Raw genomic sequence first — 11,916 nt, forward strand, 5'->3', positions numbered from 1 at the left:
CTGCTGTTCGCAGAAGCCCCGCAGCGCTCAGGACCGCGCGGGTCGCGCCCCCGGGGCTGCTCCAGGGCCGCAGGCGGCCCCCGTGAGGTGCCGCCATGAGCGCCCCGCTGCCGCCCGGCCTCGGCCCCGCAGCCCTCCGGGGCCGGCTCGTTCCCTATTAAACGAAATTTGAAGTTCGCCGCCTTGCTTGGCGTCCGTGGTGTGCGCTTACCGAGGGGACGGGGCAGGGGGATCAACGCGAGGCGTGCAGAGCCTGCTCCTGCAGAGCCTGCTCCTCGGCTCCCTGGCTCTGCGTAGCCGTTGGGGTTTGGCGAGGGAGTTGCGGAGCTTTGTGCTATGGGGGGACTGCTGCTCCGCCTCGCTGCCGGGCAGAAAGGAGAAAAAGGCAGAAAAGAGCCCGGCCTCGGCTGCCCCAGCGCCGGCCGGGGCATGCAGCAGGGTCAGGCCGTGCTGTTCAGGGCCGCGGCCACGCTCCCCGGTGTCCCAGGCTCCTGAAGCAGTGCTTTCTCACAGGTATGTCTGGGCTTACAGGGGTTTTTCCAATTGCACCTCTACTGGAACAACTTCTTGGTGAACGCCGAGGATAAATTTAGCCCTGGCATAAGCAGGCGTGGATGCGCGAACTCGAGCAGAGTTATTCCTGCTATTGCAGGGAGGGAGTTTGGTCTGTAAGTCAAAATAAAGCTGACAGGATACAGAGTAGGCGCTCCTGAGAGTGGATGTGGCTCCGCTAGTGTTACTGGTGAAATCCTAGTATGGCACTTACCAAGGGAAGTATATTTTTTAAGAAATCAGCAGATTTGTTGAAGATGTAGTAAGTATTTGAAGCTGCAATAACAAGCTAGTTCATCCCTTAATGAGTGAAATAAATGTGTTTTCTATTTCAAGTTCAACATGCTATTAAAATGTAAAGTGAGCATTGTTTGAATAACTTTACTGCTGCAAGTAGTTAAACTGCAGGAAGTAGGGGGAATTATTTTTTAGGTTTGCTTTATGTTGAATAACTGGCATGAAATACTTGAACCCTGTAGCGTAGTTTGTTGCTTTTTTAAGAAGTTCTTAAAGCTTAAAAGAAAGATTTATCATCTATAAATAGATCATCTTCAGTCATCACTAAATTATCTTTAATTGGTATATTAGAACTGCCAAGACACGTTACTGTTTGGTAGTAGACTAAATATTACAAGTGTGAATTTATATACAGACTGCATCCTAATAAAAATGCTAAGCACAGGCTGCAGTTTAAAAACTTTAGCTTGTCAGAGTGAATCTGAGGAGAAAAGCTTTTTTTTTGTTTTATCTCGCTTTGCCATCTCAGAAACAAGAAAACTGGAATTTGAATACGTGAAACAGACCAAAAATAAATCAACGTTTTTTCTCAGTAAGTAATATGCAAAGTTACTGCAAATGTAGTACGTTTCCCCCATAATATTGTGCGTGTCTGGACTTTTTCTTCCCTGAGGATGAGAAACGAACATATAGCTCTAAAAGATGACTGTTCTAAGTAATTGCAGTTTAATTTTCTTGTTATTATTCTAGTATCTATATCTAGTACTTGATGGAGCTTTAATTTATCAACAGTATTTAAATAAATCATACCTTGCTTTTTCTTTCTGGCATGGCAGTATCAGACACACAAGTGTTCTGATATGGTAACGCTACACTGGAAATAGGGTAAAATCAAGGATAATTGGGGGAGGGGGTTTACTAGCCTGAGGCTACTAAGTGTCTCTAAAGTGGCTGTTACTACTGCAGTGCTGATCTGTGTTTTCTCTTCTTTGTGTTTCATGAGATGCAGTATTAATAAGTTTTCACTTTTACATAATGGAGCAAATCAGCATCAGAAAACAAGAACAAGTGAAGAGTAAGGTAGTAAAGAGAAAGCACTGGGGGAGAAGGTATTAGAAAAAGGAATGAGATACAACGAAGCATGCATGCTGGGAGTATAATTTCTATGACCTGGTGCAAACCAAATATTCTAGGCTAAACTTTGCTAAAAAATTACCCACTTGTGGGTACAGTAACTGTCCTCTGTTTGTGATAAATGAAATAATTGAGCTGTGTTGAGGCCCCAGGTAGCTGAAACACTGGTCTCTACCCCAAATAGAGAGACATCGCTGAGCTTTCCCCATTTACACCTTTCTCCCCATTTCCTCCACCCCAAACATGCAAGTGAGAATGAAGAAACCGACATGCATAGCTCAAACGAGAAAGGAATGTCTGGCCATGAGAAAGAAGTCTTGGGGCTTAGATTGGCAGCGAGAAGCTTGAAATGGGATCAAAGGCATTGCCTTTCTTTGATTGATGGGTTCTGTTCAGGGGAACAGTACTTTCTACATCTTTTCATTTTATGTTTAAAAAAAAAAAGCCAAACAACAAAACTCTTCAAATAATAAAAAGGGTTTATATGAAAGAAACACGTCACTCCAGAATGCATTTGTTTCCCCAACTGGTATAACCAGCAGGCCTTAATTCCATTTCCCTGGTTGTTCCTTTCAAACGAGGTTGCAAAGCATGACAAACCTGGTTTGGCTGAGGCCTAGGTACTTAACTGCATTGCCTTTGAATTAGCCTGCGTATGCACCACAGAGGTTAAACTGGCGTTATGCTGATGTTTTGTGCTTGACAGTACCTGATCAGTTACTTCTAAACTGTTTTGAACAAGGTCTTGAGTGTCATTTGCTTCAGAGTGAGGTTGTTTGCTCTACCGACCTAGAGGCTAGCGTCAGTGAGGCCGTGAGTTTTGCGTAAAATGGAAATATCCCTTGAGAAGAATAGTCAAGACAGTACAAGTGTGAAAGGCAAGAGGACAAGCAGGTACTGCCCAAAAGGACAATCACTGGAAAGCCCCTTACATCTGCAACAGTATTCTTAGGGATGCTCCTTTAGATTCACCAATAGCGTGCTGTATGCCATCCTGGAAAGTTTTTAGTGACAGTAGCACCTTATCGTGCTAATGTAGGTGGTGACTGAGGAGTTCAAATGCAGGACCAGTAGTAATGAGTTTTCTGAAGTCTGCTTATCTGCGCTGTTACCTGTGATGCTCCTCATCTTGTATTCAGATCATGCCACAAGCATTTATTTTACCCTTGCCTGCTCTGTGAGGTACTGAACTGCAGGTGCCATTTTTTGATGGGACATTTTAGGGGTAAGGGTTAGATGATGTACGAAACCATGCTGGGAATTTATGGCAGAATAAAAAACAGAACCTAAGCTCCTAAACGGCAGAGCACTGTTTCAGATTTATTTGACGGATATTTTGTGCGTGCATTGCTAATGTACAGATCTTTTTTTCTTTTGGTTAGAGATCTGTGATTTAAAAATCAGGTGTTCACACATTCACTAAACTTGAAGGAAAGAAAGGTCACCACAACTGTGCTGTGTTCAGAACACAGTGTCTGTGCAGCCAGCCAGATGCTCAGAAGCTTAATGAGAGTTCAGGTCCTTGCGTGGATTCAAAGTGTGTTACCTCAAGCTGTGTGAATCCTCCAGCTCTTGCTTCTCCAGTGTCATTCATAAAGGGCTCATACATCTTTCTGTAACTTCTGACCTCCTGTTCCTTGTCCCTCCTGTCTCTGCAAATGCTCTGCCCTTTTTGCTTTGAAAACCATATTCTGAACTTCGGCAAATAACACGTTGGCTCGTTTCTGAAGTACTGTTACACAGAGATGTGTGTAATACCTTATAAAAATAATCCATTTCCATTAGTCATAGACCTGTTACGCTTTGTAGAATTAGAATTGGGAGAGGGTCCCTCTTAAACCTTGCAAATATGGGTATGATTTCTTGCACAGTACAGGTATCGCCTGTCACACAGTCATTCCCACATTGACAATAAGAGAGATTTTAGTCAAAATGCGACCAAAATGAGAAGGAGCATAGGGAAAGTGTGCTTTGTTGCAGGTGTCAGCAAGCCACCACCACAGGGGCGCAAAGGCTCCATGCAGGCAGATTTTGAATGGCAAGTAGGAGCTGGCACAGGGCCAAGAGCCGTGGCATATCGAAAGAGGCATCTGTGAAAGCCTTGGGATCGCAGTTCCTGGCTGTCGTGGTGCTCCAAATGCAGCGGCAGCTGGGAGCCTCTGCCTCGGACAGAGGCAAGACACTGTCAACAAGGTGATTGGCAGTGTCTCTCTGCTTTTAGACACAGCATCCCCTAGTTCCTGCTGAGTTTGTAGCAGCATGCTCACCGTCTAATCTCAGAAACAAAACTAAGGGTGGCGTGCCACCCTTAAACGGTAGCTGACCCTTTGCAGTGCTGACAACAGGGAAGAAAACACTGTGATTCCTTAAATTAATTCCATATTCAGTAATCATGCACGACTAAAAATGATTTACCTGTTCTGTACATCATTTTTTCAACACATACTATGTCTAAAGTATCTCAACCTGTCATTGAAACTTGAATTGGTATGTATAAAGCACCTGAATATCTCAAAGAGCACTGCAGACATATTGTGTGAACAGAACTGGCTATCCTTTGCAGAAGTGTTGTTCCTAAAAGGACATTCAGAGATATGTAGCTACATTCTACTCAATCCCATCACATTTATACTTTTGAAAGCAAATGGAATTTGCATGATAGTTCTTGATTGCTCTTCAGAAACCTGTATGTTTAATTTAGAGCATGCTACTTTAATTTCTTATACGTGATTTATGTGAACACAATGATCAATACATCAATGCTTTACTGGGATATAAATATGTAATCTAAGAGTGGAGAATAAAACCATGTTCCTAATGATGTTAATAAATACAGTAGAAAAGACAGGCCTATTTGCAAAGACTGCTTTTATTGATATAAACTTCACCTCCATTTAAAGTTTTTGCATGCTCTCAGTTTAGCTAGACCAGCAAAATCATCTTACGCTTGCTGTGAAAGCCACTTCTGAAATGGCAAATAAAATATCCTGTTTTGATTAGTCTGTTATCCCACGTATAGCAAGAATCCCAAAGGATTCTGGAGCACATTATACAAACACACGCAGGTAACTCTGCAAAATTATGCACTGCAGGAAGATTATCATCTTCTCCAAAGCACACAGAAGATTGAGGGAAGCAGACTGTTCTGTACAGACAAATTGGCATGTCAGCATTCGGTGCTTCTTTGCTGCAAAAAATGCTGAGTGATTTGTAATGATCGGTTTCTTTTTATCTCCTGTAAAAGATCGCACGTTTATATCCTTCAGGAGTATGAATGGTACTGAGAAATAACAGAATGAACTATGAACACAGCCAGTTTGTGTGACTTTTTTCTTTAGTGTTTGTGTAGGTTTCCAAAACACGAGCACTGATCCCAGTCTAACTTAAAGAAAAAAGGAGGGAGACCATGACAAAGCAGGGCTGAAGAAGGCATGAATGTGGCTCTCTGTGAAGCGTAAAAGACAATTGTACCAATTACATGCTGGTTTTGGAACTCTGTGTAGCCTAAGCCTATTGAAATATATATTTGTAAGCGGGAGTGGCGGGGAGGGAGCATGCATTGGAATGAGGCCTGGAGCTGAAATGCTGTTGTAAAGGCAGTAAGCGGAGAGAGCACTACAAACTGGCTGCGATCCTCAAATTTAAGAAAGGTCCGGAAACGTTTTAATGCCAAATTATGTGACACCTCTCATTCCTGTTTTTCTTTTGTCCTTAGTTTTCCGTTTAAGTGATTCAAACTTTTCCTATTTATGCTACCAGCTATGGAAGTAGGGCTGTCTAAAGGCACTTTTATTTTGCTCTGTCCTATCCTGACAAACTCCTGCTTATTCAACAGTGTATATCTTAATAACCTTAATAACCAGTACAACTGCATCAGTACTTAAAAAAAAAAAAAAGGGGGGGGGGGGAATACAACAGATTTCTTAGCATCAACAAGGCCTGAGAGATCTTGCTGCAGCGCTGGGATGTGACAGGAGGCAATTTATAAGGAATTAACTCTGACAGTCACTTTATACAGCTGATTTTCAAAGATCTGGGCACTAAAGAAGTGTTAATGAGGGTACTGAGGCTTCATAATTAATTATATTAGCATCTCTTTGTTACTCTCTAGAACAGTAGTGCCTGGTTGACATTTCAATAGGAGTCTGGTAGTATTCTTTGTTGTTATTATCCAGGAGTACAGTTATACCTTAGCTCCCAGAAGGCGACGTTGCATGTAAATGCCTCTGTGAATTGCCCGAGTCTTTGGATCTCAGTAAAAGCCCTTGAAGGAGACCCTGCTGGATACTGAATGGATGTCAGTAAAATTTCTCTAGTCTGCAGTCTCTCTTCAGATATGGACTCTCCTCCCCTTTCATTCCTCCCTTCCCCCTTCTGCTGTGCTGGTGCTTCTCACAAGGCTTAAGAGCAGCACTTTCTGAATCTTTAGTTCCAAACCTCTAAAGGAAGGGATACTGACCTGAACGAAACAGAGAACAGAAGAGTCATCTGAAAATAGGGAATATTTTTCACACTCTTGAATTTTCAGTGCAATAAAACCAGCGCTGCCAGAAGGAATCCCAGAAGTGGTGAGTCAGATAATAGATGCACAACTGTGGTGGGAGGGAAATGGTCTCTACTTTGTTTTACATCCCCCCCCAGCTTTCTTTGTAAAGGCAGATGGAATTATTTTCCAGTCATGCCACTGCAAAAACAAACATGGAGTTTAAAGGTTATTTCCTTTGTGTGTTTCTGAAAGTTGGTATTTTTGAATCTGACAGGGGAAGGATGACTTTTTGGCAATGCTAGCAAATTCTGCTCTGAAAACTTTACAGTATCACCTGAGGTAGCAGTTCTGTTATTTTGTGTATTGAGGCAGTCTGCTTGCTTGCATTAATTTAAACAAAACTAACAACAAAACATTTTTTCACACCAGGTAAAATTGCAGCCCTGTCCTGGTAAGGCTAAGTTAAGGGCATGGTTTGACAAACACCTCTTCTAAGTAAGCAAGACTAAAGCAACCTGCTCCTTACCCTTTCCTCATTCATTCCTGCCTGTATGGGACCCCATTTTTTGTAACATTCCTCGTGCATCTGCAGCAGGGCACAGATCAGAGCGCTAGTCTGAGTTAAAAATAAATGTTTTTCTGAGGACTAGTTTTAATTGAAATCCATTTCCTGGTTCAATTTAACACAGGGCTACACAAATAACTGCATTGGTACAATTCAGGGACAGCATGAAGGGGAAGGGAAGACAGGAGGAATGCATGGTGGGGAATGTGTAAGTAGAGACTTCAACAAAAAACATTTGTCAAACTATGTCCTGAAAGATTTTGTTCTTGAAGCCAGAAGCACCTCTTTGCTTTGTGTTCAGCTAGCACCTTGTGCAAAGGGATCACAGTTGCAGAGCTCTCAGGACTCTCAGAGCTATTGTAATACCAAAAAATAAGAAGCGTTCCTACAGACTGACACAATTAACCAAATTCCACTTGCAGATCTTCATTGTTGGCAACTTGTGCAGCATTTTATGTAGCCAAAGCTGGAGACTGGTTCTATTCCTGAGTTCTGTCTCTGGTTCTAATGAGGAATAACTGAATGACTCTGGCATTCAGCTAACCTACCAATAAAGGAATTACTTTCCTCACAGAGCTTTTTTATATTTAACTACATTTTTTAATGAGCTTTGACATTCTCAGATGAAAAGATTAATGCGTACAATGTAGTATTAGAGCAAAAATTGTATATGACAGATCTCTACGTATTTTCCTCCTTTTTGTTTCACCTTTTCTGTCACTGTACTCCTACACAAGACTCAAGGCACACATCAAATGTTTGAATAATGCCAACCTGAAACTAAAGAATTGTAAATAATGTACTCGCTCTTCACCAAGCAATGTTCCATGTGTTTATTTTAATCTGATATTTCCTGGATAGAAACAGAGGTTACTCCCCTGAGAGTTCAAATATCGATAGTGCTCCCTAAAGCAAGGGAAGTCTCTCAGTTCCCACAAAAACAGCTGCTGCTTGGTAAGGAGACAATGGGACAGAATACACGCAGTGTAAAATTAGAGTCTTTGCTGCTCTTCCTGAGGGGCCAAATCTTGAAGTGTCACTCGACTTTGTTTAGGATTCAGCAAGAGTTTTCCTGTCATAGGGCTGAGGAAATAAATAAGAGTTGTTAAAACTCTTATAAATAAATAAGAGTTGCAGGAATTGGCCGGAGTTAAAATCCTAGAAAGCAAGTGTTTATAAACTGTTTGTAGAAAAGTTGGGTCCTTCTTAATTTTCCCACAAGTGGAAAAGAGAGATGATCATCTGAAGGTCTCCTTGCAGGAAAACCCTCAAAAGAACAAAACATAGTTTTCCAAGTCCTCAGCATCACTCTATCCCCACTGCTTAGTTATCCTAAAGCTCTGATTCAGCTTTCATACAAATTTATAGCACTGCAATTTCCACCCATTTTGATCCAGATCTACTCTGTCTAGTTAGAAGGACTTGAGCGCTCGAGCTTCCGTCTGTGAGGAAATCAGTTTTTCTTCAAACGAGCCAAAAGCAAGGGCTAGCAGCTACTTCTCCTGTTAATTATTTCAGGGCCTTCCACATAAAAATGTGGTTGGCACAGCTATTCCAGAATAACTCTCACTATTATTATTGCAGTGTTTTACTTTGACAGTGTTCCTATTAGCAATCGATCGTTCTACCCAGGAATACTTCTTGTAAGCTGTCACTTTTTCCAATTTCTATTTAGAGCTTTCATTACACAGGATTATATGTAGTAAAACAAAGCCTCAAACATAAACATAAAACCAACCACAAAAGGTATTATTTAATCACCAGATGATTCCACATAGCCTCTAGTTTTTCAGACATTTTCTGTCGAACTGTTCTAGCTGTATTAAGCTTGGCTGAAGTCTTCCAGATGGATTGGCCCTAACACTGTCCTGCAAAACCAGTCACTGTGTATCCCTACTGGTAGGATTTGAACATCTGCAGGTGTGAATGCATCGGGAGATCTAAGTATCTGCCCTTACAACACCCTGCAGATAGTGAAGAGCCACCTTTGCATGTGCCAGTACATGTTTTCAAACAAAAACTTTTGTACGTTTCAGATCTCATCTTGACCTGTGAACTCCTCAGGCTAAAATAAATGGATATCCACATCTGGAAGTGGTGATAGTGCATCTGGACAGGTTGATGTTTAAATGTTTTTGCTTTTAGAAACTGCAATTCAGTAGTGCTAGATGAATAACAACATTTATGTATATGTCTCTTGGCACAGTCAATCAACAGTTAAAGCCACAGGGCTCCATCTGAGCTAAGGAACAGGACAGCATCGATGTCTTACGCAAAAAATCAGAATGGAGGTGAAGAAGGGTAGGAAACCCCTCCAATCAAATGTGTCTTTGGGCAGGGACTCTTAATTTCACAATACCGAATGTAGCTTGAAAAGAATTTTCCAGTAAACAATTTTCCCTTTACATTCTGGAAGGGACAGATCATTTCAGTTCCCTGCACGGTCCACAACTGTACACCTTATGTGAAGAATACGAGCAAAACATTCATAAGCACCCACATATCTGAAAAGCTTATGTCTCGTGTTCTGAAGTGTCTTAGATTTCATTGACTTTGAAGTTTGGTTTTTTTTTTAAGACTTTTAAAAATGTTTTGACGGCCTCTTTGTCTCTGGTGTCTGGGAACAAGAACACATGTTGTATGACCATCCAGCTCTTCGTAGATTACTGTCAAATGCTCTGGTAAGTTAAAAATGTTGGTATAGGGAAAAATAAAAGTCAGGTTTAGCAACTGCGTCTCATGGGAACTTTGCCAAAAGTTAAGGGAAAAAAAAATACAAACAGAGTCTTTGGATTTATTCAAATGTGTAATATTAGTCACTCCCTGCTGTCTGTGTTACTGAACCACCTTCCAGCTTCAAAGGCAGTTATTAAACCAGAAATATTTTCATCTGAGGGTTTAGATTGCAACAACTGTGAGGACACGTGGAAGATTCTTCCATCATTATCTAACCATTCAGACCTAATGTGAGTACTTGACTGGGAAGGCCTGTGACTAGTGGAGATGAATAAACAGTTGGAGGGGAGGCATTTGACTGTTTAATATACGTGCCAAACTGTCTTTCCAGGGTCATGGGGACTCAACGATTCCTGGGGGCTGTCAAACTGATGACACGCAGCAAACCAGCCGGTGTGTCTCTGCCTGCTGCTTAGAGTAAGCGCTGATATGTCAGTCAGACTTTACTATCAAGTACAGGCTTATGTGCGCCTGACATGTTTTGCAGCTTTCGACTCATTGGTGTACTCAGTAATTTAAAAGCTTTCACATACTCTAAAAAATGTTGTCTTGCAGTGCAAGGGGTATCTTTGTTCCTAATGCAGAGCCCAAGCCTGCAAGTCCTTTGTGGAAGACCAGGCTCCAGCATAGATGTACAATTGTTAAGCAGTCGGTTGCATTTCAACCGTGGTAAAACGATCCTTGTTTTATATTTTTTATATTTCCATACAATGATTTCCATAAAGGTTGTGAGATTCTTTCGGATGGAGGGCTATAAAAATTTAAGTTGCTATTAATTATACTGACTCGCATGATTTTATGTCTGCCCATTTTACATGGCAGGAATGCTTAGAAGGAAATTTACTCTCCTTTTCTTTTTCACACATCATTACATTTTATTTGTGAGGATTTAGCATATTTTCTGACTTAACTTGCCAAATCAGGGGTGCGTGTTTAACAGGTACAGCTGACTTGACATTCCAGAAACTAGGCATGATAACCAATTATGTCTCTTGTAGTAATATACCTAATGAAGGAAAGAAATACTGGGAGAGCTGAACTTTGCAACAAGAAGTAAATATGAGATTATCTTTCTGAAGAGGCTCTGTTTATTCCATTCCTGTGAACAAAGTGCAACTACTGCTACAGTCTATGTAAACTGTAAGGCCATTAATCGTTATCAGGTGCTGCCAACTCCCCCCTCTAGATGTCCAAACATACGGAGAGGAAAACGAACACATTTTCTTCACTTATCTGACAGTCACTGCCATCCTGAAGGCTGCAAAGATCTAAGTCGCTTATTTGTCAACACCAGAGTACTCATGCACTTGGTTTGGAAGATACCACATACAGTACAGTTTTCTGACTTTAACCATGCAATCTGAAGTTCAAACAGGAGTGGGAATATTAACTCTGTAATATTGAGGAAGAAGAACTCTGTGATACAGGCAGCATACTACTTGGGCAGTGTAATTCAGGAAAAAAAAAGTTACTGTTCTACTATATTTGATGTAATCAGAGCTGAGAAAGGTCTTAGGAGAAGGTGAAGGGAGGAGGAAGTCATATTTTTAAATGCATTCACACACACCATATTTCATAGGATTGTAACCGTACATTTTAACCCCTCAGCAGTTACTCAAGGACTGAAACTGCTTTAGATGTTCACCACATACAATGAAAAACATTAGAAAGCAGTGAAGGAAAGTGACTGAATATTTATCAATTACAAAAACATAGAAGTTTTTCTGTTTCTTTTTTTATATATTATCATGAATATTAAGCACAGTTGCATATTATGTCTAAGCATCACGTGTAATTTCTGAAAAATGTTGTGTAACAGCAGATAACTCGTGTAACACCAAGGCTTTATATGACCTAGATGCCATTTCCCTTCCTTTGTAATGAAACTACATGAGCTTTGGGATGCCTACACAGAGGAACAGTTTCAGACTGAGATGAAAATTGTGCTTCTTGCTTCTTCACAAATATTTGAGTCATGTTCCTCCTGAGTGTACATGTTAACAATGCAGCAAGAACAAACAGTAAATCAATTCAGCTGCAAAAGCCGCTGGGTGCTCTGCACTCATCCTTCTTAGGGCTCAACAACTGCTCTAACTCAGTAGCTTAGTTTTACTTCTTTATTTCTCTATAAAGCAAGGAGGGGAGTGCAGAGAGGGCATCATTCTGTGAATTGTTGCCGAATTCTTTGAGCCAAGCCCAAGAAGCA

General features: G+C 41.2%; 1 long non-coding RNA gene across 3 annotated transcripts; it reads left to right on the forward strand.

The window, feature by feature from the left end:
• Positions 1-212: 212 nt before the first annotated feature.
• On the forward strand, positions 213-10,702 carry LOC310885089. Of its 3 annotated transcripts, XR_014574547.1 has the most exons (6): positions 213-6,491; positions 9,011-9,091; positions 9,181-9,275; positions 9,552-9,655; positions 9,870-9,940; positions 10,042-10,702. It is a non-coding gene; the product is annotated as an uncharacterized lncRNA (long non-coding RNA). The 3 variants fall into 3 exon arrangements; XR_014574548.1 differs by having other exon boundaries at positions 9,877-10,702; XR_014574549.1 differs by lacking the exon at positions 9,870-9,940.
• The last annotated feature ends 1,214 nt before the right edge of the window (positions 10,703-11,916 follow it).

Source organism: Anser anser (assembly GCF_964211835.1).
Source record: "Anser anser genome assembly, chromosome: 21".
Lineage (NCBI taxonomy): Eukaryota > Metazoa > Chordata > Aves > Anseriformes > Anatidae > Anser > Anser anser.